This window comes from Equus przewalskii, chromosome 1, assembly GCF_037783145.1.
Source record: "Equus przewalskii isolate Varuska chromosome 1, EquPr2, whole genome shotgun sequence".
NCBI lineage: Eukaryota > Metazoa > Chordata > Mammalia > Perissodactyla > Equidae > Equus > Equus przewalskii.
Window position 1 is genome coordinate 101,288,259 of NC_091831.1, and position 27,001 is coordinate 101,315,259.

At 39.4% G+C, this 27,001-nt stretch overlaps 1 long non-coding RNA gene across 1 annotated transcript in view; it reads left to right on the plus strand.

The window, feature by feature from the left end:
• The window catches only part of LOC139083331 (uncharacterized), a 42,633-nt gene extending 28,735 nt beyond the window's left edge, over nt 1-13,898 (plus strand). Inside the window, exons 3-6 of the long non-coding RNA XR_011539969.1 lie at nt 2,790-2,862; nt 4,620-4,691; nt 10,512-10,612; nt 13,693-13,898. This is a non-coding gene — a long non-coding RNA (uncharacterized lncRNA). The remainder of the gene's footprint in view (nt 1-2,789; nt 2,863-4,619; nt 4,692-10,511; nt 10,613-13,692) is intronic.
• Nucleotides 13,899-27,001: the final 13,103 nt, after the last annotated feature.

The window sequence follows — 27,001 nt, forward strand, 5'->3', positions numbered from 1 at the left end:
ATGAGAATATGAAAAAGCTTATATCCTTTTCCCCAGAAGTTCCTTTCTGTGAAATTAATATTGCAGATATATCCAGAGATGCACTCAAAAATTTATTTCCATGATTGTTCATTGTAGTATTATTTATATTAGAGAAAAATTGGAATCAACCTACTTGGGTTTTGAGATAGCACTTTCTCTTCTCACCATATTTAATTTGACCTAAAATAACCAACATTTCTTGTTATCACACATGATGGCTTGCAACTTGGCTATTTAAGTTCATTAATTAAAAAATCTTTTTTTCCCCTAAAGATTGACACCTGAGCTAACATCTGTTGCCAACCTTCTTTTTTTTTCTCTTCTTCTTCTTCTCCCCAAAGCCCCCCAGTACATAGTTGTATATTCTGGTTGTAGGCCCTTCTAGTTGTGCTATGTGGGATGCCACCTCAGCGTGACTTGATGTGGGGTGCTAGGTCCGCTCCCAGGATCCCAACTGGCAAAACCCTGGGCCACCGAAAAAGAGTGCGTGAACTTAACCACTCGGCCACAGGGTGGGCCCCTAAAAAATCATTTTTTGAGTGTCTACTAAACTTTAGGAATAAATTAGTCATATTCCTTCTGCCCTTGAATTGCTCAGGTAAACAGCAGAAGACTTGGGAGAGTGCATGTGTATAAAAATCAAGAATGGATAAAAGAGTGTAATAGTAGATAAACATACATTCTGTTTATTAAGAGGTCCAGAAGAAAACAACTAACTCAGCTGGAAGAATCAGGGCAGATCCCACAAGGAGGAAGAGTTAAAATCTAGGCTCTGGGTCTAAGCATGGTAAGAATGAAAAATCCTTAGCAAGTGTGAATCGATATTAGCAGCTTTGAAAACGCCAAGATTACTTTAAAGTCTGTGCCCATGGCTTTTGATTGACATTGCTACCCCACCTTGGGGGAGAGATGGGGATGCTTCCCCACTAGGTCCAAAGCCTCTGGAAAATATGGGAAGTTAGCTTTGTTATGTGACCTGAAAGGGGACAGGGATAGATTCCAGGCCACCTGATGAGCTGTGAAGGGCCTAAATTTGCTTCTTATTCTGGCTTCTGGGTCTCCGTCCTGGTTTTAATTTCTATTGTACAGTCCCTAATAAAGTTCTATAGGAGGAAGAGAGGAGGAGGGTCCATTCACTTATCAGGGTTGGTTGATAAAGAAATAAAGAAACTAATTGCAGGAGCCGGCTTGGTGGTGCAGTGGCTAAGTTTGCACGTCTGCTTTGGTGGCCCAGGGTTCGCCGGTTCGGATTCTGGGTGCGGACATGGCAGCGCTTGGCAAGCCATGCTGTGGTAGGTGTCCCACATATAAAGTAGAGGAAGATGGGCACAGATGTTAGCTCAGGGCCAATCTTTCTCAGCCAAAAGAGGAGGATTGGCAGCAGATGTTAGATCAGGGCTAATCTTCCTCAAAAAAAAACAAAAAAAAAGAAAGAAACTAATTCCAATTTAATAGTCTTGCTTTATTTCATAATGTCCAAAATATGAACTCGTGGAAAACATCGGTTCCAAAAGGCTACCCCTACAGGCAGAAGGCTATCAAACAGGTGGCTTGGCAAGGGCACTCATATTTTCTTTTGTTCATCCATGTATTAGTTTTTTTCTTTTTTAACAAATATTGAAGCGCTTGACTCCTTAGTTTCTTTTAAATGGTTTAGGATCGTGAACAAATTGTTTAGGATCAATTAACATCAAATAAGCATTCACAGTGAGGGTGGTAAGCCATCTTCAAATCAAAGCCCAACCCTGCCGTTGCTTCATTGGTTAGAAATACTGCCCTTAAGACACAAGAGTCTGCCCTTCACTCTCTATCACACAGGATTCAAAAGACCAAGTCAGGAATCGACGGCACCAGAAAATGTCCTTCTGCCCTAAAAATAGAAACAAATCAAGGCTCACTTGAGCCAAACAACCCACCACTTCTTTTGATTAATTTTGAGCACAAATGGGCTTCCAGCAGTGGGGCTGGGACCCCTGATTTGAGCCTCATCAGCGAAAAGAAACTCATCTTTATCTGGAATTAACTACAAATTCAATTAGAATAAAAATCTTCGCCCACCTCATGGAAAAGATTTTACACAAAGAAAACCAGATGTTTCAACAACGTTGAGAGCACTTTGCCTAGCAGTCTAAGGAATTTTCCATCTTGTAAGCCCAATCACTAGTGAAAGTTACACAGATCCAGCTTCCTTAACTCACAAAACGGCTTCCATTTCCCATGCTCCTTTAATTAGATTTACTTCTTTAACCAGAGTAATATTGGGTTGAAAGAATGGGGGGTGGGGGAGAAGGGGAGGGACTCTACTCAATACTCTGTTAGCAAGTTTAGAGGGAGTCGAAGGGTCAGAGGTTGAGGTCTATTTGGGGGTTCTTTCACAGATGAAGCTTTTCTTATTTTTTCGTGAGTTTATTCTGTTGGAAAAAACAGTAATAAAATTAATCGCTAGAGGTTGTGCTAAGATCATACCTTCGTTCTATTTTTGGCTTCAAACGGCTTATAGGACAATGGAGCATAAATAGGAAATAGAAGAGATTTAGAACAGCCACAGAGGTTACATAGCGTTTTTTCACAGGAGGATAATAACTGTGTGGAATGGCCGATGAGGCAAGCTTGTGAAGGAGCAGACACACGTATTACTCGTGTCACATATGGGCAATAGAGCACCAGCACAATGGAGCCCAGAAGGGCTGAAATGACCTCTGCTTGGTTTCTGGAGATGTCTTAAGTGTATATTTTTAAGCCTGCCTTAATTTGATTTGTTTAACCAGAATAGAGAACCGGAGAGACAAAGGTGAGCTTTTGCAAGAGAGAAGAAGTGAATTATAAAGGATAAAATGCAAGGTACAATTTGCTCTTTTATAGTTACATCTGTCACTAAATTAGACAAAACAAACCCACGTGTGTGGCTCAGTTTCCACTTCTTTCCATACGGTGGTGTTCAATGCATCATATCTTCTTCAGACTTTTCTCATTATGATTAGAAGAGTTTGCTAACAGGTATTTCTAGTCGTCTTAACCCTATTTTGGACTCATTCACTCCCAAAATGTAGCAAGAGTGAGCTCCTTAAGATACAAATCTGGTTGTGAAGGCTCTTGTTTCAAACGGCTGAGGTTCCCCATCCTCTGAAGGAAAACTGTCTCAGCTCCTCAGTTTTTACAAGGCTTCCTCCTCTTTCCCGCATCATTTCCTGTTGCCTGTTTCCTTTGTCTCAATCTATGTCCCTTGAATGTGTTAAACCCTTCCTCAACTCATCATTGTCTATACAATTTATTTTAAAATTTATTTAGGTAATGCCTCCTCTGTGCCAGGCACTTTTATAGGCACTGGGGATAGAGTGACAAATGAACAAAGTAGGTAAAGTCTCTGACCTAAAGGCCTCTATTCTGGTGGAGGAGGGGGCTATAGGCACTTAAGCCCATAAGTACACACGCAGATTGTGAAGGGTACGATGAAGGACAGGAAAGAAGGAAAGAAGATAAAGAGTGACGCTTAGACAGCGCTGTCAGTGAAGGTCTCTCCGAAAGCTAACTCTGGAGTTGACTAAAGCAGGTGAGGGAGGGAGAGGATGGAATGTCTGCAGCCTGGACACCACCTTAGGGCATCCAGACCTTTAGGGACTGGTGGACAGCTGTTTGACACGTTTCAGAAACTCTCCAGGATGTTCTAATGTTCAGCTAAGAAGTGTGGTTTCAAACCAAGGTAAGGGCTTTCCTTTAACTTTGAGTGACATGGGAAGTCATTGAATACAGACGCAGTGTGAACTTACTTATGCATTCCGTCTCCCCCTGGTTTCTGAGAAAAGACTGTGGAGGGCAGGAGGAGAACAAGGACACTACATAGGCGCCTATTGCACTTGACCTGAGGAAAAATAAGGGGGCCCTGGATGAGGAGGGTTGTACTACATAGGGAGACAAACAGTCAGGTGTGAGCTGTGTGTTGAAGGTGGAACCCACAGGATATCATTATCATTATGCATAATGATCCTAGGCCCCAGAATGCTAGGTCCATTTCTATACATTTGTTAAACCAGATCTGGTCAGAACAGTGCCCTGTATTCCCCACCACAGGAATCTGTTACCTGCCTGGCCCGAGAATGCATCTGAGTTTGCCACCTTCTCTAGGTACCTGGAGGCTCCACGGTGAAGGGCTTCCTTCTCTGTGTTCCCATGGTACCTCTTGGGTAGTGAACCATATTCCCATCATTACTATTTTCACATGTGTCTCTCCAGACTATATTTTACTCATTTTCATATCCTCGTGGTTTAGCACAGAGCCTTGCAATTAGTGGGTGTTAAGTCATTACCGAATGCGTAATTAAATGAATTAATGAATGAATAAAAAAATAAGTAAATAAACAAATGGATGGGTTTTTAGTAACATAGTCTCATGGCAGAAACCAGAAAAATTCCATGCAAAATGTGGGGTATTCTTTCCTTTGTTAATTAAATATTTCCTAAGTATCCTAAATTAACACAGCTGTATGTTCTCAGTAGTTTACTAACATTTTCTCAATTGTAAAATAGTGATAATAAATGAAGTATGATAAAAAACCATTGACATGTCAGCTACAAACTCTTCTGTCTTTTTCCTGTCACAGGTACAATATTAGAGGAGATGCTGTAAGGAGAAAAGGACCAAGCCCCACAGCCCAATTCTCCTAGGAAATGAGGTAGTGCAAAGGGAGAAACGCACAGCTGGGAGGCTGTGGCTTGGTGGTGGCTCTTCTGGTTAGGCCGTGTGCAACAAGCAAGGGAAAGGAGGGTGAGGGGCCAAGATGAAAGGTTTGGTTTGGCATTTTTAAGAAAAGGAGAGTGAGCAGTTCCCTGGAGTTGAGAGTGTTGAAGAAGACAGAGATAGAGTTCTACAGACTCTGGACCTGGGAAGTCTTGAAAGTCTGAGAAAGATATCATGAGAGGTGGGAATTTCTCTAAATGTCACATACTCTGCCAATAAGGTACAGGAACCATGCTTTTAAAAGTTTTGCATAAAATATATCCATATAGATATACAGCAAGGAACACATTTAACTTAGAGCCTGACACACAGTTAGCGTCCAATAAACGTTAGCTGTTTTTCTTACAGAACTTGAAGGGTTAGGAAATACTTTCAAAATCATCATTCCATTTTCATTTCATTGTGTTGACAGCTGGTGAAATAAATAGGCAGGTGTTGTTACACCCACTTAGCCGACAGGGAAGTGGGCTCAGAGTGGCAGAATATACTTGTCCAAGGTTACATAGGATTCAAGTGTCATGGGCAAATATTTTTTACTTTTAGTCCAGAGAAATAGAGCTGTTAGATTATAAGTCTTGTAGGACTTTTTTTTAATTAAACTTTTTATTTTGAGATAATCTTAGATTTACATACAGTTATAAGAAATAATACAGAGGGACCAGCCTGGTAGCGTAGTAGTTAAATTCACACACTCTGCTTCTGCTGGTGTTTGCAGGTTTGGATCCTGGGCACAGATCTACACACCACTTGTCAAGCCATGCTGTGGTGGTGTCCCACATACAAAGTGGAGGAAGATGTTAGCACAGAGCACAGATGTTAGCTTTGGGCCAGTCTTCCTCAGGCAAAAAAAAAAAAAAAAAAAAAAAGAGGATTGGCAACAGATGTTAGCTCAGGGCCAATCTTTCTCAGACACAAAAAAATACAGAGTGATAATTTACCCAGTTTCCCTCGATGGTAACATCTTGCAAAACAATAGTACAATATAACAAACAGGATATTGATATTGATACAGTCAAGAATCAGAACATCTCTATCGTCATAAGGATCCTTCATCTTGCCCTTTTATACACACATCTTCCTCCCTCCTACATTTACATCCTCCTTAACTCCTGATTAACTCCTGTTCTCCATTTCTATAATTTTGTGATTTCAATAATGTTATACAAATGGCATCATGTAGTATGTAACATTTGAAATTGACTTTTGTCATGCACCATAATTCTCTGGCAACTGACACAGGTTGTTACACGTTTCGACCATTAGTTCCTTTTCATTGGTACCCATGGACCACAGTTTGTTTAATTATTTGCCCATTGAAAGACATCTGAGTCGTATCTAGTTTTTGGCTATTACAAATACAAATGTTATAAACATTCATGTACAAGTTTGTGTGTGAATATCTGTTTTTATTTTTCTGGTATATATGATCAAGAGTGCAATTTCTGGATCATGTGGTAATTGCATGTTTAGTTTTTTTTTTTTTAACCACTTTTTAAAAAAAAAAAATTAAATGTTTTCTTCTTCTCCCCTAAGCTCCCGAGTACATAGTTGTATTTTCTAGTTGTAGGTCCTTCTGGCCTTGCTATGTGGGCCACTGCTTCAGCATGGTTTGATGAGCGGTGCTAGGTTCATGCCCAGAATCTGAACCCATGATACCCTGGGCTGCTGAAGAGGAGAGTGTAAACTTAACCACTCAGCCATGGGGCCAGAGTCACATGTTTATGCTTTTTAAAAAAATTCCAAACTAGTTTCCAGAGTGGTTGTACCATTTTATATTCCTGTAAGAAATATATGAGTGATCTAGTTCCTCTGCATGCTTATCAGCATTTGGTATTTTCTCTATTGTTTATTTTAGTCATTCAGATGTGTAGAATACAGTTACATCTACTAGTGGGTTTAATTTGTATTTCTCTAATGTCTAATGATGTTAGACATCTTTTCTTGTGCTTATTTTCTAACTATTGAGTTTTGATAGTTCATTATATATTGTAGATACAAGTTATTTATTGGATGTGTGCTTTGCAAATATTTTCTCCCAGTATGTAGCTTGTCTTTTCATCCTCTTAATAGGGTTGTTGCAGAGAAAGATTTTTCTCATCACTACTTTAGCTGTGTCCCACAATTTGTTGAGGTTTGTTTTATAGCCAGGATATGGTTTATCTTAGTATATGTTCTGTGAGCACTTGGAAAGAAGGTGCATTATTCTGTCATTACATGATGTGTTCTATAAATGTCAATTGGATCCTGTTGGCTGATAGTGTTGTTGAGTTCTTCTATACTCTTTGTGATTTCCTATCTAGTTGTTTTATCAGTTCTTGAGAGAGGGATGCAACTGTATGTTATTTTAATTGTAATTGTCAATTTATCTACTTGTCCTTTCAGTTTTATGTTTCTGCTTCATATGTTCTGTAATTGTATTGTTCAGTGAATACTCATGTAGGATTTCTAAGTCTTCCTCATGGATTGACCCTTTTGTTATTACATAGACTAATGTTTGCATGATATATCTTTTTCTTTCCTTTTACTTCAACCTATCTGTATCTTTATATTTGAAGTGAGTTTCTTGCAGACAGCATATAGTTGGGTTATGTTTTTTAATCCATTCTGCCAATCTCTGTCTTTTAATTGGTATATTTAGACATTTTACATTTAATATAACTATTGAAATTAGAGCTTGAGTCTGACATCAATTTATTTTTTGTTTTTCTTTGTTTTATTTTTCTCTGCTTTCCCATGGGTTATTGAATTATCTTTTTTTTTATAATTCCATTTTTATTGATTATGTTTTTGGGTGTATCTCTGAATTAGCAGACATTTGGTCCATGACAAAACGTCCTTGATATCTGGTCATATTTGGTCCTGTGCAAAATATCCATGGAGAAATTGGGTCCACACCAAAAGATCCTTCATATTTGCAGGACCATTTGGTTCTGTGCAAAGCATCCATCACATATTTTATCCATGCCAAAATGTCCTTCATATTTGGTCATATTTGATCCTATCCAAAATGTCCATGCGGACAGTGGGTCCACGCCAAAAGCTCCTTGACATTTAGTCGTGTCTAAAACATCCATGAGCATATTTGGTCTATGCCAATAGTTTTGGACAGGACCAAATAGCAGACTTTTTGGCATGGACTAAACATCTTATGGACATTTTGGACAGGACCAAATGTCCTGCAAGATCTCTTTGTATAGCGTTTTCAGTGGTTGCTCTAGGGATTACATTATATGTACATAAATTATCACAATCTTCTCATTTTACCCATCTGAATGAAGTGTAGAAGACTTACCTTCTAAGTCACTTATCCTCACCTTTTCATAGAATAGTTCTTAAATAATTTTTCTACATACATTTAGAACCACATGAGAGAGTTATATTTTTGCTTTAACCCTCAAACATGATTTAAAAAAATCAACAGGAGAAGAAAAGCCTATTATATTTACCTATATTTTTGTTTATTGTGTTGGTTCTTCCTCCCTGATGATCCAGAGTTCCTTCTTTTATCATTTCCTTTCTGTTTAGAGAAATTCTTTAGTCATTTTTTTATGGTAGGTCTGCTGGCAACATATTTTCTTAGTTTTCCTTCAACTAAGAACATTTTGATTTCCCTTCATTCCTGAAAAATATTTCACTGGATATTGGACTTGAGGTTGACAGTTCTTTCCTTTCAGAACTTGAAAAATGTTGTGCCACTTCCTCATGGCCTCTCTGATTTCTGATGTGAAGTCCAAAGTCATTTGAATTGTTTTTGTTTCTATAAGTAAGGTATCTTTTTTTCATTGTCTTTTAAGGGCTTTTTTTTTTTTTTTTGTCTATAGTTCTCAGAAGTTTGACTACGATGTACCTCAGAAAGAATATTTTTGAGTTTATCCTGTTAAAGATTCTCTCAGTTTCTTAAATCTGTAAGTTTATGTCTTTTGCTAAATTTATGGTGATTTCAGCCATTATTTCTTAGAATAATTTTTTTAAGGCTGCCTTCTTCTTTCCTTCTAGGATTCTGGTAATGCAAACGTTAGATCTTTTGTTATTGTCCCACAGGCCCTTGAAGTTCTGCTTATTTTTCTTTTCAGTCTATTGTCTCTTTGTTGTTCATATTAGGCAGTTTATATATTTCTATATTAAAGTTTGCTGCTATTTGCCACTATCTCCTCTATTCTGCTGTTGAGCCCATGCATTGAGTTTTTAATGCATTTTTCAGTTCAAAAATTTTCCATTTGGTTCATCTTTATATCTTCTATTTTTTGTTGTGACTTTCTATTTCGATGTTGAAGCTCTATTTTTTTTGTTAGTTTCAAGAATATTCACAGTTGCTCATTGGAGCAATTTTATAGAGGCTGCTTTTAAAATCTTGTCAGATAATTTTAACATCTGTGTCATCTCAATGTCGGCATATAATTTTTGTCTTTTACCATCCAGTTTGAGTTCTTCCTTGTTCTTGGTGTGATGAGTGACTTTTGATAGAATCCTGGGCATTTGGGTAATATGTTATGAGACTCTGGATCTTATTTAAACCTTCTGTTTTAACTGGCTTCCTCTGACATTATTCTGATAGAAGAAGGGTGGTTCACCCCCCCCCCCCCCCGCCATTACTGCCAGGTAGAAGTCCAGGGTCCCCACTTGGCTTCTGTTGACAACTGAGAGGAAGGATGCTCTTCACTACTGTTGGGCAGAGGTGGGAATTCCCACTTCCCATTAGTCCTCCAGTAATACTTCCCTATATGAGACGAGTAGGAGTGCCTTGTTACTGCTCCCTGTACAGCCTCCACTGACACCAGATGGGTGGGAATCTGTACTGTGTGGCAGGGATGAGAGTCCCAGCTCCCTATTCATAGCCTTGGATACTATCTAGGTATCTAGACGGTGTTTGCTAGAGTAGAGTGATTATTGTCTAAATGTTTTCTGTCTTGATAAGTTGCCCTTTTCCTGGTCCCGTGGCTAGAGAGAGCAAGCTTTTGTTGGATCTTTTCTTGTCTGCACCTATTATGGTTTCAGAGTTGTTGGTTTTTTCAGTTCAAGGTCCAATCTATAAAAAATAAAAACTCGGAGAACTCATCATTGTATCATTTCTTGGGTCCTGAGGTCCCTGGTCAGTCTGCCTTGTTCTCTCCACCTCTCAGAGTCTTCTTATGTTTGTTTTATATACTTCCCAGGGTTTTATCTGTACGTGGCAGGAGGAATAGAGGAAATTATGTGTACTCCTCCTTTAGCAGGACTTTTTAAAAGAGACATTTGATTTACCAGGGTAAAAACAGAAGTATCAGTGGTAATAATATTTAATGAGAAAATGATCTAAGTGTCTTATTGCAACCATTTATATGTAGGAGAAAATTCTTTTTACATATTGACATGGGAGGCTTAAACGACATCAACATTTTCATTTTAAAAACTAATACATTACTTTTGGTGAATCTGAAAATTCATCTCAAATCCCTAAAGAAGCAATTCTCTGAGCCCTTCTGCATATGCCCTTGACACCTCATGAGGCTACATTGCAGAGGAAACGTGGAGGATAGGTGGATCAGCAACATTTAACCTTTGATTTCCTTCTTTAAGTTTCTGCATAACAACATTCAGTTCAGAAGCTGCTAAGACTAATTGACGTCTATTGACTACAAAAAAGGGCACTTATTCTAAGCACCAAAATAATACCATAAATGTAGAGATGGACTCCGTGTCTAAGAATGCATCTGATGATCATTCCAACCACAAAATTCAATCTATTTTGTTGTTGCTCATATTTCTTTTCCCAAAGGTTTGATGCTTCTTCCCAATGCAGAATAGCAAAAGGATCTGATGCAAATTTAATATGGAATGTTTTAAAGTGTGGCCAAACAACTGGGTGATAGTGAAAAGGTCAGTTAACCAATGAGTCGGTTTGTCATGATGGCATGAACGAATTATTTTAAATGATTTTCCACACTAAATTTTCCAGATGTTTTGGCCATTGGCCAAGATAATTAATATTGCTAATCCACTGTCTAGAATTAAGTTGGCAAGCTAATTCACAGAACTGGGAATCAGAACTCTGTGTTGGGTTGTTGGTAAGCCATGTGTATTATGTTTAAATGAAACACACTTGTCTCATGGTTAACCAAGACCAAAAATTTGCTGAGGTACTTGAGATGATTACTCATCTTACATCGTCAGAAAGTAAGTCTAAAAAGAAAAGATAGTATGTTTTTTGTTTTTCTTCTCTAGAGAGATCTTTATACTCATGACAAATTGAAGTGCATCGCTTTCATCCTTTAGAAGTTTTCAGTGGAAATATTTAAAAGACTGATGCTCATTTTAAGGGGAAAAGAAAACACTATGTATATATTTTCCTTTCATAAAATTGAAAATGGATGCATAGATTTTCCTTAACCATTAAAAACATTCATATTTTCAACTACCAACAAATTACCCAAATTACTGGTATTTGTGTTGTTCTTGTTTCTAAATATCATAATGTTGCTTAAAATTCTCATGATTTGCATTTACTTTAGGTGATCCTACCTTAGAAAATGCATAGATCACACTGCATGTGCTTTCTGAGCTTGTTTCAAACTAGAAAATGTGCATTCCACACCCACCTATATAGCACCGAGAATAAGTCTAGACATCAGGAAAAAGCACTAAAACTGGGATAGAAACTTGCCTTTTGGACACACTTTGGCGCACCAACACCACAGATTTCACACAGTTTCAATTCCCCTTTCACAGACTCACTGACAAGAGGGTATTACAATTTTTGCTGACATCAGTGACCTGGCAACGCTGATTTATTCCCTGCTTCGGTTTACAGAGGAATAAACCAGTAATTAATTATATATCAGAACATGAGAATCGACCTGGCAATAATGTACAGGCTAAGAACGCTCTATTTACATATGTAGGTTATTTAAAATATGTCTTGTTAAATAAATATTTAAAATACCTCCTTATTTAGCTTATAAACTGTTTGGACTGAGGCTGCAGTATGACTCGTTGCGGAATGTTCGAAAGAGTGAGAGAGTTGCCATAGATTCTCATTGCTGCCTGACCTGCAAAATCTCCTCTCTGTGCACGGCACAGCATACAGAAATACTCTTTAGCAAAAACGACATAAACTATCTATATTGCCCCTGAAATGTATACTGAAGGTAGAAAGAAGATCCTTGGAAAATCGTAAAACTTACCTTTATCTTGAGAGCAGGTATGTGGAGCAAGGAATCTAGGCATAAATTAACCACAATCAACAAGACCACCTCTGAGAGGCAGGAATTAAAAGTAGACAGGAAGTAAGATAAACAAATGATGTCACAACAAAATGACAAAATGTTCCCCCGCTGTGGGGTTTTTCCCCATGTAAAGGTCAAGAATTATTGTTAAAGGGGAATAAAATAAAATGTAGAACTTCAGAGTTTTCCACGTCTCTCAAATCAATACAGAGCCACGATTTCAAAACAACCATACTAATAAGAATACAGATGGCAAAGCCCACAGTGTGGGAGGACAAACCATGTGCACTTTGCAGAAGGGCTGTGTTCAAAATCAGTCAGGGGCCATGTTAGGCGTACAACTTATTTTTGATGCTCTGAGAGTTAGCTTTTTCCTGAAGGATATATCTGTAAACCTGAAACTGCCCTGCTTTCTCCAGAGCATGTTTGTTCCCTACAGAATGGAGTCACAAACGTGTCAATCCCTGATCCACCAGGGGGAGCAGTTCACCAGCACAAAACAAACCTTCCCCAAAGGAAGTCGCTGAAGGCGCCTCTTCCTCTCAATTTACACAGCTGACAACGACCCTGATTTTTATCAATTCTACTAGCTGTGGCACTCATATGCCTAATGCTGATTGCATATGCCTAACCTCATGCTGGCGGGACTCATGTGGTTTAGTCCTGGACACACAGGCACACAGCAGATTCAGCAGTAGGACTTGAAAAGTAGCCATTGTAATTTACAGAAATTTCTTGTTTTATTACAGGAAATAATTTAGTCCGTGCTTCCACACTAGCTTTTATGCACAAAGCCAACAGATTAATTAAACTATGAATTCTAGACTTATTCTAGTGCACAGATGAAATTAGGGATTGGATCTCTAATCTGGTGTGTGTGTGCGCGCCAGACTCTCACAGGTCTTCAAGGCAGGCATGGCCACAGCTTGCTGATCCCACCACTTCTTTCTTCAGCAATCGCTTTCCCTTTCCTTCAGCCACAGCCCTGGGGCTGGGAAGGAAAACAGCTGTCAGAGAAAGGCCCGTGCTGACGACAAGACCTTTGTGTGCAAGCTCAGACTTCGCCACCATCCTGTCCAAACAAAACAGCTGTGGACCTCAGCAGACCTGTGCATGGGTAGCAAACCCAAGCCTTCTGGTGATAAAAGACAACCAGAAGAGTACACCAGTCCCTAAGGTGTTTTGCAAATGGCTTTGAAATCCACAGAAGGAATTGCCCTTGGGGGGCCAAGTTTTACTTTTAATAATGGTCTGTTCCTTTGGCCCTCTTGTCCTAAACCTCTTCCCAGGCACTGCAGCTCCTTATTCTTCTAACAGGCTCCCTGCAGCTTAAGACGTAGATTCTGAGTCAACAGCTTCAGCATCACCTGGGAACTTGTTAGAAATGCAGAACCTCGGACCTCATCCCAGAGCTCCTGAGTCAGTCTGCCTTTCAACAAAACCCCCCCGGTGACTGGAGCGCATGTTGAAAGCTGAAACTCTACTCACAGAGACCCTTTTCTCTGGATAGGGCTGCTTCTGTTAGGATGCAGATAAGATGCATAGAAGCATCTTCCTAAATAGTATGCACAGACATCAAGATTATTACATGGCTTTATGGTCTATGCAACCAACTCTTGAAGCAGCAGCATGAAAGCAGAGAGTTTAGTCTTTCCAGTAAAAGAGAAACAAACTTAGCTTCCAATCTCAGCTCAGGCACTTACCAGCTCTTCTTTCCTCATTTGTACCTCACAGGCATTGACTCCATTGTGAAGATTAAATGAATCCCTGACACTTGGAAGATTCAGTTGATATTTTTTTCCTTCACAATTGAGTTTCAAGTCTATGAAGATTATTGAGTGATTTGGTCATTAGCTTTTTTCCCCTCGACTTTACTGTTATTCTTTTTTCTTCTAATTTTTTTTATTACTTCTGAATAAAGGAGAGAAATAGTGAATCTCTAGTCAGCCTATATGTTTACTCATTAGTTGCTCTGTTGAATGATTTTTGAAGAGGAAAAAATTGAAAGAGCTAAAATAATCATTTGGGGGTTTTGATGAAATTCCAGGACCTCTCCTTAACACTGTTAAGGATATCAAAGATAATCATGGGCGAGGGAATCATTCTGAAGAAGGAAATAGAAAGTGCCCCATTAAAAATACCTAAAAACGAGGGAACAACAAGCCAAATTCCAACAAACACATCTGTTAATGCTATCATGGGAACACTGCCACAGCTGGATGGAGTAGTGACAGGTATTTGTGTTGTAGTATTATGACATATTGTCTGCATTTCTTTGAAGAATGCGACTTAAGGAGCGGTATTCTACATTGCTCACTTTCTTTCTTTATATTATCCTTTGGCAAATGCTGTAATGTGGTATTCTGAATTTGGCACCAATTCATGAGAAGATAAAACTCACCTGGATATCAACCACTCGGGCACCAAATTGGATGTAATCTCTTCTGAAGAAAGTCAGTTATGCGGGAATTACAATGTGGGATTTACTTTCTGACAGAGTATGGCTTTAACATAGCAGGTGAGAGGCTGGTCTGAATCCGATGTCCTAGTTTTGCTCAGGCCTGCCTTAGACATCCAGATCTTTCATACGAAGAAGAGATCTTCCTGCCCCTCAGTAAGGTCCAGGGTAAGGCTAGGGGTGGGGGTGGGGCAGGGACACTGTGCAGCTGAATGTGAAGACTGTGAGAGGGTGAGCTGGACTCTGAGCAAGGGAGCTCATCTCCAGAGAGTTTTTGACAGCTTCCCCCAAATTTTCCTTCCTGCCCTTCCAGATGGCCTCCTCACACTGTTTTCCTCTCTAGGGTCTGCCATTCAGTTTTCAAAGGGAATAGCTACATTCCAGGGACCGAACTGAAGAGAAATATATACTTGTTATTCCAGACCCACTTCAAAGCAAGCTATTGATTTACTAAAATGTAAACAACTTGGTTATTTACTCGTCACCCCTAAACTAACCTCATTGTTTTATTCTCTAGGAAAGATAGTTTCACTAATATTCTGTTTATATTCCAGGACATCACATTTAAACTATTTGAACTTGCAAATATCCAACGGAAGTTTAAACAGATTAAATGGGATGCCCCCCAACCCCAATTTCTATTAGGAGCTTCTGTAAGATCTAGCAAGGGACTGTCGAATTATCATAGGAATGTCTGACGTAGACGTTCATATTGACTAGAAATAAAGATCATAGGCAGAGTGAAAGGGATGGTTCTCATCCTATTTCAGACTGGTAGCCAGCACCAAAAAGGGTGAGACCCGCAGGCCTGGTAGGGGAACGGGGTATACAGAGCCTGGTCTTTCCTGGCTTGCATGGACCAGAAGTCTGAAAGGGTGAATACATCCGTTGGAGGGTTCCTGCGATGATTTAGATGCAAGAACTCTGTGAAATGGAAGCTTATCACTCTGAAGAACACAGATCTTTCCGTTCCTCCCGCGTTTCTTAATTTTTACAACCATCATCAAGGAAGAAAAAGTTCTTTTCTCTCTTGTCAAGCATTAATATACAAGCTGAATAATTAGCATGAGTTATCACTGGTCTTGTTTTAAGCCATGTAGCCACATTCACAAATATCAAAGTACTTTGCAAGATGAAAACAACCTCAGACATGTAGGAGTGAAGTCCTGCCAACATCTAGGAGAGAAAATAAAACGTCTCTCATTCTTTCATTCCATCTCTCGACCAAATTTCTTTGGAGGGGAACTTTTACTGGAATGGGGTGAAAATATGGAAAGTCTGAATATAGTCCATAACTGGCTTTAATTGGTGTCCTTTTTGGCCTTCTGAAAAAAGGAAATTAATCCAAACATTGAGAGGGCTTTGGGGACTAAGTTCTTCTCTTATTCCGGTAAGCGCTTCCAATCTGCAAAGAAAAGGGATGAATCAGAAGAAAGAATGGTTCTCATGATCACCCTCAAAGTGAAGAAGGGGCTTACCGTGGCTCGATTCTGTTGCATTTTATCCCAGACTTATTTACAAAACATCTGCAATGAAAAGACAAGAGAAAGAGTTTGGAAAATGAAGGATCCTCTGGAAGAAACAAAACTTACATTTTTAGGAAGCTTATCATCAGAGCTGAATTCTCTGACGTAGGATAAATATTTTCTATGTCAATCTCACTCTGAAATCTTCATGTATTAATAGACCCACAGGAAGTGTCCCTTGATGAATTGTTATAAACGGTTAATTGTTTCTGAAATCATCTTAAAATGAGATGTCCTTAACTGTCAAATTTTTAGTAAATAGTTCAAGGGAGCAATTATCTTCTAAATATCTCACTTTTCAGTTTTGGGATTTTAATTTTTTATGCAAAAGTACCATTGAAATATGCTACCACAGGGTTTTTCAACCTGGATATGATTGACATTTTGGGCCAGGGAATTAATTCTTTGCTGTGGGGGCCTGTCCTGTGCGTTGTAGGATGTTTATCAGCATCCCTAACCTCTACCCACTAGCTCCCTACTGGGAGCATCCTCTGCCTTGCCAGTTGTGACAACTGAAAATATCTGCAGATGTTGCTAAATGTCCATGGGGTCAAAATCAACCCCAGATTGGGGACCACTGCACTGCTATTTTGCTTAACTGATGTCAAAACATTCTGTGGCAACCGTCACTCTGTGGAAAACTGGATAACAACTCGTGTTTTAATTTAATTATTTTATTTTTCGGCATTGTTGAGACTAAGTTGGTGATCTACCTTAAAAAGGAAATGCTTTGTTTTTGCTTGGGGTCAGTCAGCCCCTTCAAAACATATCTCTGCTTCTGATGCAATTCGCTGTCTGATTTCAGACAGGTTATACAGCTCTGTGACTCTGCGTTGTCTCGTTTGTAAAACGATACTACTAGCTTTTCTTAAGAAGTAAAAACAATTCATCAAAATAATAGGCTAAATGTTCCGACTATTTGAAGGGGCTACGAGAAGCAAAATCATGCAAAATAGTACTTCAACAAGTAGATGAGAGGTGACGTAAATATGAAATCTCAGTCATTACTGGCATAATGTGCAATTGGACTTTTGCTCTCTGAAAGGGTTAAAGCATGCCTCTGACCACTATCACGAATGAACTTGAAAACTGGGAGAATAACGATATAAAATCCGTCTCAAGAAATGCCTTCTGTTCAATGTATACATATTTTAAACTCACTTTCAAAACAAAATTATACTCTTTTTAAAATAACCTTGGTAAGTAGACATTTATACAGTCTAACTGAAGGGTGTTTTGGAAATGACTTTTCACTGAAAGACGGAACACAGGATTAAAGTGCCTGTGGGAGGATGTGTTTTCCTGGGCTCCCATGTCTTCAGAGAAACAGTGAAATCAGGTAATAAACATGAGGATGGGGTAACATACAGGTTGACCTAACAAAAATAACAGAAGCCGAGTGGCAGCTGCTCTAGGTTCTGTACCTAATTCATTCAAGTGTGCCCAGGCATTAGCTGAGCCCAGAACAGGGTGGGCTGTGATGTTTCATATGTGGTCCAGCAAGTAGGGCAGGAGTTGGGAACAGAACACCAACCTTACATCTTTGTGTTTATAAAGCTGTATCACATGACGCTCACCTCCCTAAACGGTGTGCGTGGTGTGTCACGGGATACCATAATGTGTAAAAGAAGGTAACGGAGGCAGATTCAATCACTCCCACTAACAAAGACTTCTTTCTTAGGCCTTTGAAAGGGTCTTTGGACACAATTTCCTTGTGTAACAATCACTAAATCCTATTCTCTCAGAATTGTGATACGTCCCTGCTCCCAGCTACCCGTTGAGTCACTTCTCTCCTTTCACTTGTGGTAGGTGACCTATTTTACAGGACTTTCACCAGACCTTGCCCCAGTTACCTCCCAAATTCATTGTAACAAGGGTAAGGCCAGTTTGGGGGAATCTCAGTGCTCACGACCCATACCAGGAAACTTTGTGCTGGCATGTGCCCACTTGTGAAAGGCTAGTAGTTATGTCTTTTTTCATATTTTCTAGATTGAACCTGTTCTTAAATAAACCCTTTCATTAGGAAAAAAAGATGTGAAAAGAGAATAAAACTGTCTCAACCTGCAAGCTTTAATTTCTAGGTAGAGTTTGAAAACCTCTTCAAGGTAAGTCCACTAGCCCAGAACTTAGTAAAGAAATAGCATAAAAACTCAAACTTTGTTCTGACTTCCTGTCAAAAGAATCAGGATCTATTCGAGGGCCAGACACGCCCATGGGCCTATGTGAAGGACAAGGTCATCGGCTACCTGTAATTTCTTCATAAAATCTGGAAGTTTTTACCTGTTAAAACAAATTAGCATAGCTTCAGAGGCAGAAAATTTGGGAGCGTTTGCTGGTCAAATCAATATTTGTTCTTATGGGTAGCTGTTAGAGTTGCTTAGATTCCAAATCAAAGTTGGAAACCAAAATAACAAATATTGTGGTGTGGACTGGAAAAATAATAGAAAGATAATTAACAAGAGGACTTTTTGTTCATTTATGTAATGATGGCAATAAGATCAAATATGTCTCCATCGCAACCTTACTATTTTGTTCCTACTGTCAGATAGAGCTGGTTTAAGAGCTAGCAATCCTCTCATTGGCTGCTATCTTGCCTGTGTTTCTTGTGGATCAAAAAGGTGGGCCAGGTGAGAACTCACGGCGAGACAAATCTATCATTTCTCCTGAACAAAGCAGCGCCATTGTAGTTCTGTGGCTATACGAGTAGGCCAGAAGATTTACGCTCCCTCAAAATATCATCATAAAGCAAGGGAGTATGTTGTTGATACACCAATGAACTTTCTTCTTATTCCAATTGAATCTGTCACCGTAAGACTATTGATTTCAGTTTCCCTGTCTCAGCATGTTGTTTCTTTCCTTTTTGAAGTAATCCTCCTTGAAATTTGTAGTGAAGATGGAATTCATCTTGTTCCTTCCTTGGATCCACTGGTCTTGGAACTGAACTCTGCTTGAACGCAGACGCCCCAGAGAGTCAGAATTTGAACTTCTGTTTCTGGGCTGGGAACTGTATCAGTCATATCCTGAGCTAATAAATGATTTAGGGTTTGTGGAATCTTTTCTTTTTCTCTTCAAACTAATCTCAGAACAATACTCAATCGTAAGGTCATTGTCAACAGCTTGCTCAATTTGTCCTTTTAGAGAACTGTTCCTTCCAAGCTTGGCCAGCTGCAGCCTCTTCACTTTAATGTGCTGCCATGTATCAGCCTTGGAATTCAGTCTGGCCTCGCATTTCAGCTGACTTTATAATTCAAGTATAATTGTTGATGCACTTTCAAAAAACTTCAGGAAACTGTAAATGCTTATTTTAGTTTATAACAGCGACGGTATTTTATATTTGAAGAATGTTAGCATGACTACTAGAAAAATGCACATTCATCATCCTCTATAATCTAGGACTCTGTTAGCAGGTTTAGTCTGGAGATAAAGGTTCATAGAGTGTTTTGTCTATTTATTTTGGAGAGTCTAAAGTGCCAAAAGTGGGTTTGTGACATAATAAGTGAAAATAGGAGCCAGGAGTCTGTTTTCTCATCCTCGAGTTACTATTAACTCATAAAACAGCCTCCCTTGTTCTTTCTTCCTGCATCCCTTTGTCGCACAGCTATAAGACATGACAGTATGTCCCAGCCATCACTGGGCTTTAGTAGGAAGGCGATCCTATGGCACTGCAGCCCATGATCCCTGGAGTTCATACCATGGCTTCTGGAATCATCCTCACAGTTCAGGGATTGGCATCCCAAAATTGGCCACTAGTGAATGGATGTTGCCTCTTGTTTCTCATCACTCAACGCCTTCCTGCTGGCTGCTGCGAGGGTGGTCATCCTTAAGCACACATTGTGGTAACCCTTTATTTGCAGGCTTAAGACCAAACTCCTAAGCATGGCGCTCAAAGGTCCTCAGCACCCTACACCTTCCCTTCAAGGCACTGTGTGTTTGGCCACTCAGAGCGACTTCACTTGCCCTGATTTTATCCTCTTCTCTCACACCTTCAAGTCTTTTCATGTATACTTCTAGCTGCTGTAAATGCTCTTCCGCATGTCTCCACCCAGTATCAGGATCCATACCTTTCAATATCTGCAGAGCTATATCTTCTTACTTCAAAGAGCTCCTTTAATCCTTGGGGCAGAGAGAGTGGCTGTTCCCTCATTGTTCACTGGGTCCCTTTACACTATCTTTCCCCATCCTGTGCTTGTTAGTTTACTTGTCTGTGTTTGCACACCCACCTCTTGGAGACTGTGATTTTATTAGGGTAAGAACTGGAATCCTATTAGTTTTTGCTCAACAAATGTGGGAGGAAGAAAGATAAAGATGGAGTGAAGGGGGAGGGGCTTGGATATCTCACAAACATTATATTTGGACTTAACAGGTCCAAACCAGATGTCTCGATTCTTTGCACGCCTATACCCCACACACCATATTCTGGTCTCTCCCCTGGCTCCTCCATTTCACACACCCGTCTGCTTACCCCTTGTACCTTCAGGTCTTCCTTGGGCCTCCCTTTCTCTTTCCATGGCCAGGAGCTGTCTGTCTAATCTGTCCTCCAGGCCCAGCTCAGTGCCAACCACTCTCCTCTCTTCTTGGGCTACAGCCACAAGAACTTCTGATAATTTCCCCATGAGTTCCTCTATGTTCTTTCCACCTCATGATCTTCTGCATTTATAATGACTGCAGTGTTCTTCCTCCAGACCCTCCTTAGCTAGATTCTTCTCATCTGTTGGACTTAAATTTAAGCATTACTTCCTCAGAGACCTTTTTCATACTTTCCTATTAGGAACACTCACCTCTTCTCATTCTGCTTGTTGATTCTCTATGGCAGCCCATTCGTTGACTTCCTCATACATCACACTTTGGATTCTTCTATGCATTTTTATATTTACATGTTATCTGTCACTTTCTTTAGAAAGTATGTTCCAGGGGTCCCTGAGGTCCTATTCATCACTGGGTCCCCAGCACTTGGTTTTCTCAAGCTATCCTTTCCTGCTACCTGCTAAGTAATCTGCTTCCAAATGAGTCCACACTGCCCTCACATGACACTATACTTGCTAGTGGATTTTCGTCACAACTCCTTTTTAGTCCTGATGAATAATACCCACTAAGAGACACACCCACTCAAGGGATTCGCTTGTTTTGGAAGGGTAGAGCGCCAACAACATGTGCAGCTTTCTACTAGCATTCATTTAGAAAGTTAGAGAATTCAAAGACTCTGTCAAAAGCCTAGATCCTGAAAAGTGAAAATGTCCCATTAAAACAACAGTTAATTAATATGCAAAATCAAAACAGGTTACACTCTCCGGAAGCCCACCAATGAGAAGTGATGCAGATCCTATTAACAAAGCATTAAATGATAAAAATTCAGCATAAAAAAGGAAGAAAGGTAAATTTCTAATGGAAATCAAAACCACATTGGAGATTCCACTATGTAAAATTCTATAATTAGACCAGCCAAAGCAATAGTCCCTGTTTGAAACTTTTCCAATTGTTTTTATCCTTTATTCCATTTCATGGTGAATCATTACTGTTAAAATTATAAAAACTATCAGTGTTGTTTTAAAATCACAGCTTAAATGGGTGTAGAGTACTGCATAAAATGTATTTTTATTTAGCAGGATTTCTTCCCTTCAGTCTGGGAAGAGCTCTGGACACTTCAGGCTGCAAGGTTTTGCTGCATGTGGGTCCTGTGTAAAAAGATCTGGTTGTACTTCATTTCCAGCTGTTGGTGCTTAACAAAACTAAGATGCTCTTGAGACACCAGATGGTCCAATCATAGGAGTTTAAAGAGTGGCTCTCCTTTGGGGTTTTTAGTGCCCATTAGGAGTTTACCTATGCCTCTTTTGTACACTGAATTTTTGTCATTACAACGCCTTCTAAACAGGATCTGAATTGTTTCTCATTGGCAGACTTCAGAAGAAGGCAACATGTCTTAATTTTACTTATTAATTAACTGTTATGTGTTATGGGACATTTTTCTCTTTGGGAACCTAGGCTTTTGCAAGTCTTTGAATTCTCCCATTCAAAGAAAAAATGAACGCTGTTTAAGGCATTTTAGATCTCATGATTGTATGATGAATTCATGAGACAACAATTCGGATTGAATATTAGAAAAATATTCCAGCTGGGAAATTACACCTCAAGGGAAGAGGGAGAAATCCCACTGCTTGAGTCAGATGGATTTGGATGAAACTCCGGCGGGGGATGGAACAGGGAGACCACGCCAAAGGGAGCTGGCTCTGCATAACCCAACATGGTCTTTCCAGCTCTAATTTCTGAGTTCGTGACTCTTGTGGGAATTTTTCAGCCCATAAAACGTGCCCTTTTTCTATCTCTGGTAATGGCCTAATGAAATAAATACTCATAAATATATGAAGTTCCCAAAGATGAGATATGAACATCAGCTGTTTTCTTCTACCTGGCAGGGGATGTTTTACAATTAGTGTATTGGCCACGTGACCTCTTTGAGCTTTTTTTTCCCCTCACACTGAAGGTCAGAACTCTTGGCATTTGATTCTTTCAAAGGTTCTGATTTCTAAGTGCCTAATGATTGAATAAATTTAAATTTTATACACTTTCTAACACATGGCAAAGAGATAACTGGACTTTATCAGTGGCTTGTGAATCTCAGCTGAATCTCCACAGATCTGGCCCAGGACTTTGGAGGCTGAGTAAGAGTGTCTTAAACAGCACACAGAGGTAGATGGAGGTACTTTGCCTGTCAAAGTTGGATTGAAAAACTAAAACAAAGACTTCTGATGGCAACCGTGACACTGCAAAGATTTGTTTCTGCTGGAATGGAGCTTGCTCAGTTTTAGAGTTTCCAGGAAGACTTAGTGGTCTTTCACTGACAGGCTAAGGCAAGAGTAACCTACCTCCTTTCCCTGATGAATCTCTGTTAAGAGGCAGCCTGGAAATAGCTTAGGTTTGTTCTGTTCTTTTTTTCTTAGAGTCTTATGATCAGTCACATTGTACTTAGTATATTTCACCCTGAAAAAATGTAGAGGTGGTGTGTTCCCTAACCCTGAGAGATAAGAAGTTCTATTCGAGAGAAGAGAGGACAGACCTCCAGCTCCGCCTCTAGGCTGAGGGCTCTGCACACCTAAAATACAGGTGAAGTTGAACTTCCTTTGCCCGCTTCCTGTCCTTTATATCCAGCTTTCTCTTCCGGGGCTCTAATGTAGCTATCCTGAAGGATGCTCAACTTCCTATGCTACCTCTGGTGTAAGATGAAACATTCTGCTTAACAATAGCCCATAGGAAAGTCAAATAATCAGGATCCCAGAGGAAATATAGAGGACTGATCTGCTCTAATTTCATACTTCCTTGTTCTATTTCTTTCTTAGTCTAGGCAACATTCATGCTTTCAAGCAAGTCTATACCTTGAGATATGCGTACGCTTTCAAGAATCAAGCACTTAATCTAAGTGTTGGTTCATTTGGGCATTCCGCAAGTGATCCTGAGTGCACTGAATCTCTGCCACAGCTCACAAGAGAGGAATGGCGAGAGCTCTTTGCTGGATCCACAGTCTGGCTCTAATTCCTGAGTCTTCACAATTATTTGTGGAACTTGGTGTCAACCTCTCCAAGGTCACTATGCTCTTGGATAAAGAGTGGAAACAATATTACCTGCTTTGGGTATTTCACAAAGCCATTAGGAGAATCTATGGGATGATGTTTGTCCAAGAGTTTAGCATTATTAAATGGTTGGACATAATTATGAGAAAATTACTAATAAAAATAAATTTGTAAATGGAGTAATTAACCAGCAAAGCATAGTTTTAGCCCTTACAGGCTAAGTCATGAAGAAAAAGGAATTCCATGTTGGAAGTGTCAGAAAGATTTTGCTCAAAGAAGGGTTGAAGAAGGAAAATGTGTAACTATGATAAATGAAAGGCGTGGACATTGCAGACAAGGGCCAGTTAGGAGAAGCAAAGAGACTGTAGCTTGAGCATATCTCTGTGACATTCTCTATTGCCCTGGATTTAAATTCTCTACCTTGTGTCCACCATGGTAGACATGCCTATTAACTTTTGTTGCTTTAGTGCCTGATGCATTTCTTGCCATACACGACATATACGTTTTGACATGTTGGACGTGTCCAATGTGTGAATGAATGAGTAAATGAATGTACTTCAGAACTGTTCCACTTCCCAAATCTCTCAGAGCTTCTGCTCTCAAACCATAATCTCTTTTCTTCTTCCCATGATCATCTCTACAGCACAAATTTATTCTCATTACGATCTCCCTTCTCCAGTTTCTAGTTTTCTGGACTGTTTTGATTTGCCTCTTGCTTCGCCCCACAGTCAGACCTGGCAACATTGTCCTCTCTGGCACCCAAGTTTCTTGTGTCTTTATCATTTTACCACACTCCTTTACTATTCTCAACCTGAATTTACCAGCCACTGTGTTTCTGCATCCCAACTCTCAAGCTGCCTACTCATCCTAGATGTGATATTGACTTTACTAATATTTCCACCAGCATCACATCCAGTTACTTCTTGCTCATAGTTCCACAGCAAAGAGTCCAAAATATATCCTCATGCCACAACAGTTTCTCTTACTCTCAGGAGACCTCACCGCTGATTTATTGAGAAGATAGTGGCCTCTTTGTTTACACACCATAGCATTCATTCCTTCAATGCATGTCTCTTTTCGTCTTCATTAGTTCCTTCTATATCCATATGGTTTTTTCCAACTCAAAATCCTCTCTTCTCTTCTCTTCCTCAGGACTCTCCTTTCCTGATTTCTTAGTTTTGTCCCGTGCTGCCCACTTAGAAGATCCATCTAGACCCAACCATTTCCAGCATTTTTGCATTCTCTCTTCATTGGTTCGTTTCTCCCAAACAATTCTATTACTATAAGATACTCCGAGAAATCTGGGCTTCACAGTCAAATAAGCTTAGGAACTATAACATACCATGTCCTCATTTTGGATATTTACAAGATAAATCTAGCCAATTAAAGATGATAAAGAACATTGTTAGGTTTAGTTTAACTTTGAATCTCTTAAATGTTCTTGAATATGGAACTCTATTTTTTTCCCTTTGGGTAACGCCCATTAACACCCCACAAAACTTTTGAGATATGGAACTCATATTGGAATGCTGTCTTAGTATATAACATGTCCAAATGATTACTATTAAATCAATAAGTAAACAAATTAGACCTTCTATGGTGTTGATAACTCTCAAGACTTTTTCTCCTCATTTCTCCTTCTTTTTACTAATATAATTAGTGAGACAAGGTTTTTGTCTCTAACCCCTTTCATCCAATTCTCTTCACTTTATCTACCACTTATATGTAGACATCCCATCTATATCTCTAGTCTCAAACTCTCTCTTGAGTTAGAATGCTATATTTCTGACTATGCGCTTGAAGTCTTCACCAGTTGGACTCTTATAGCACCAAACTAAACATGTCTATTATTCAACTCATCCTTGCCACCAATTCCCACCCCAAACTAGCTCTCAGTTGGTGGTGCCACAATCTTCTTTGTCCTAACAACAATCATTTGAATTAAACGTGGAAAAGTAGAAATGAGCATTTTCTTTCAAGTCAGATATACCTGGAGTTCAATTTTGGCCATTATTCACTAATCATTTGAGCCTCAAGATCTTATTCTGTAAAAGAATGGCAAGAATAACACTGACCTACAGAGTTCTTGTGAGCTTAGTGGAGGCTTCACGAATGCAATGTCCTTTCCCTTTGACATATCTCGTAGCTTCATTTCTTCTTTCTATCCTTTTCTACTCCTATAGTTTAGACTCTGATAACTTAATAGTCCCAATATTTGTTTTTAGGATTCTAATGTCTCTCCTCCTTGCACAGATATACTGCATGTATATAATATATATGGAATGATGCACAGTTATATTACTACACTGTAACAATCGTGTCCTAAGAAGAAGAGAGGAAGATGTGTATATGACATATAGTCTTTCCATTATACAGTGAGAAAGTTATGTTTCATTTCACTGGGAAAATGGAGTCATGATTTGACTTAAACTATAACTAAATGCTTGGAACAATGGGAATTTTAGAATAGAGTTTTACTAAGTACATTTCCCATTGTCTCTTGAGAAATGAAAGGGCTGAGAAATGTGGTTTAAGATAAGAGTACCTCATACTGTCAATACTACTGATTGTTTTACCAACTCAGCTTTTAGATAAATGGTCAACACCCAAAACAGGAGAGAAAAAACTGACAGTGGCTGAGAGATATAAAATGTCCCTTCTAACTTCATAACTTGGGATTGTAAAAATATTTATAATGTACAAGAATAAACAATGAGGTAATAGTCCATAGGGTTCTCTGTGGCCAATTTGGACTTAAAAGAGTGATGGGTCACTCCTAAATATCTAAAGTTCAAATTCAGTTTGGATCATGACCAAAGCATTCAAATAGATAGATGAAGTTTTCAAACCTCTGGAGACTGGAAATGTGAGCTGGAAATCTCATGGGCCTTCACGGTATGTTTGATTTTTCTGCTTTGGGCAGAAATGAGAAATGAAGTTTGTTAAATGTTTTAGATTACAAAAAAGTAAATTGAAGGGTGTCCAAATATGGACTTTATAGCACAAATACTCATTAAGCAAGCCCCCTTTCCAAAGTTCACAATCATTTTTATAAAATAGCCTTCATGATCTGTGTTAATTTAATTTTTAATTGATCCATTCTTTTGGATAGTAGACAGTGGGAGAAATTATACAGTTGACGAAGTACCCTCTCCATAGAGTCATTTAGCTCACCTCCCAATTTTAGGAGTGATTTGGGGCCAACCCAGTGGCACAGTGGTTAAGTGCGCACTTTTTGCTTCAGCGGTCTGGGGGTTCACCGGTTCGGATCCCTGGTGCAAGTGTGGCACTGCTTGGCAAGCCATGCTGTGGTAGGCGTCCCACATAGAAAGCAAAGGAAGATGGGCATGGATGTTAGCTCAGGGCCAGTCTTCCTTAGCAAAAAGAGGAGGGCTGGCAGCAGTTAGCCCAGGGCTAATCTTCCGCAAAAAAAAAAAAAGGAAAAAGAAAAAGAAAAGTGATTTGAAATGCACCTCCACTCTCTTATTTTTTTTCTT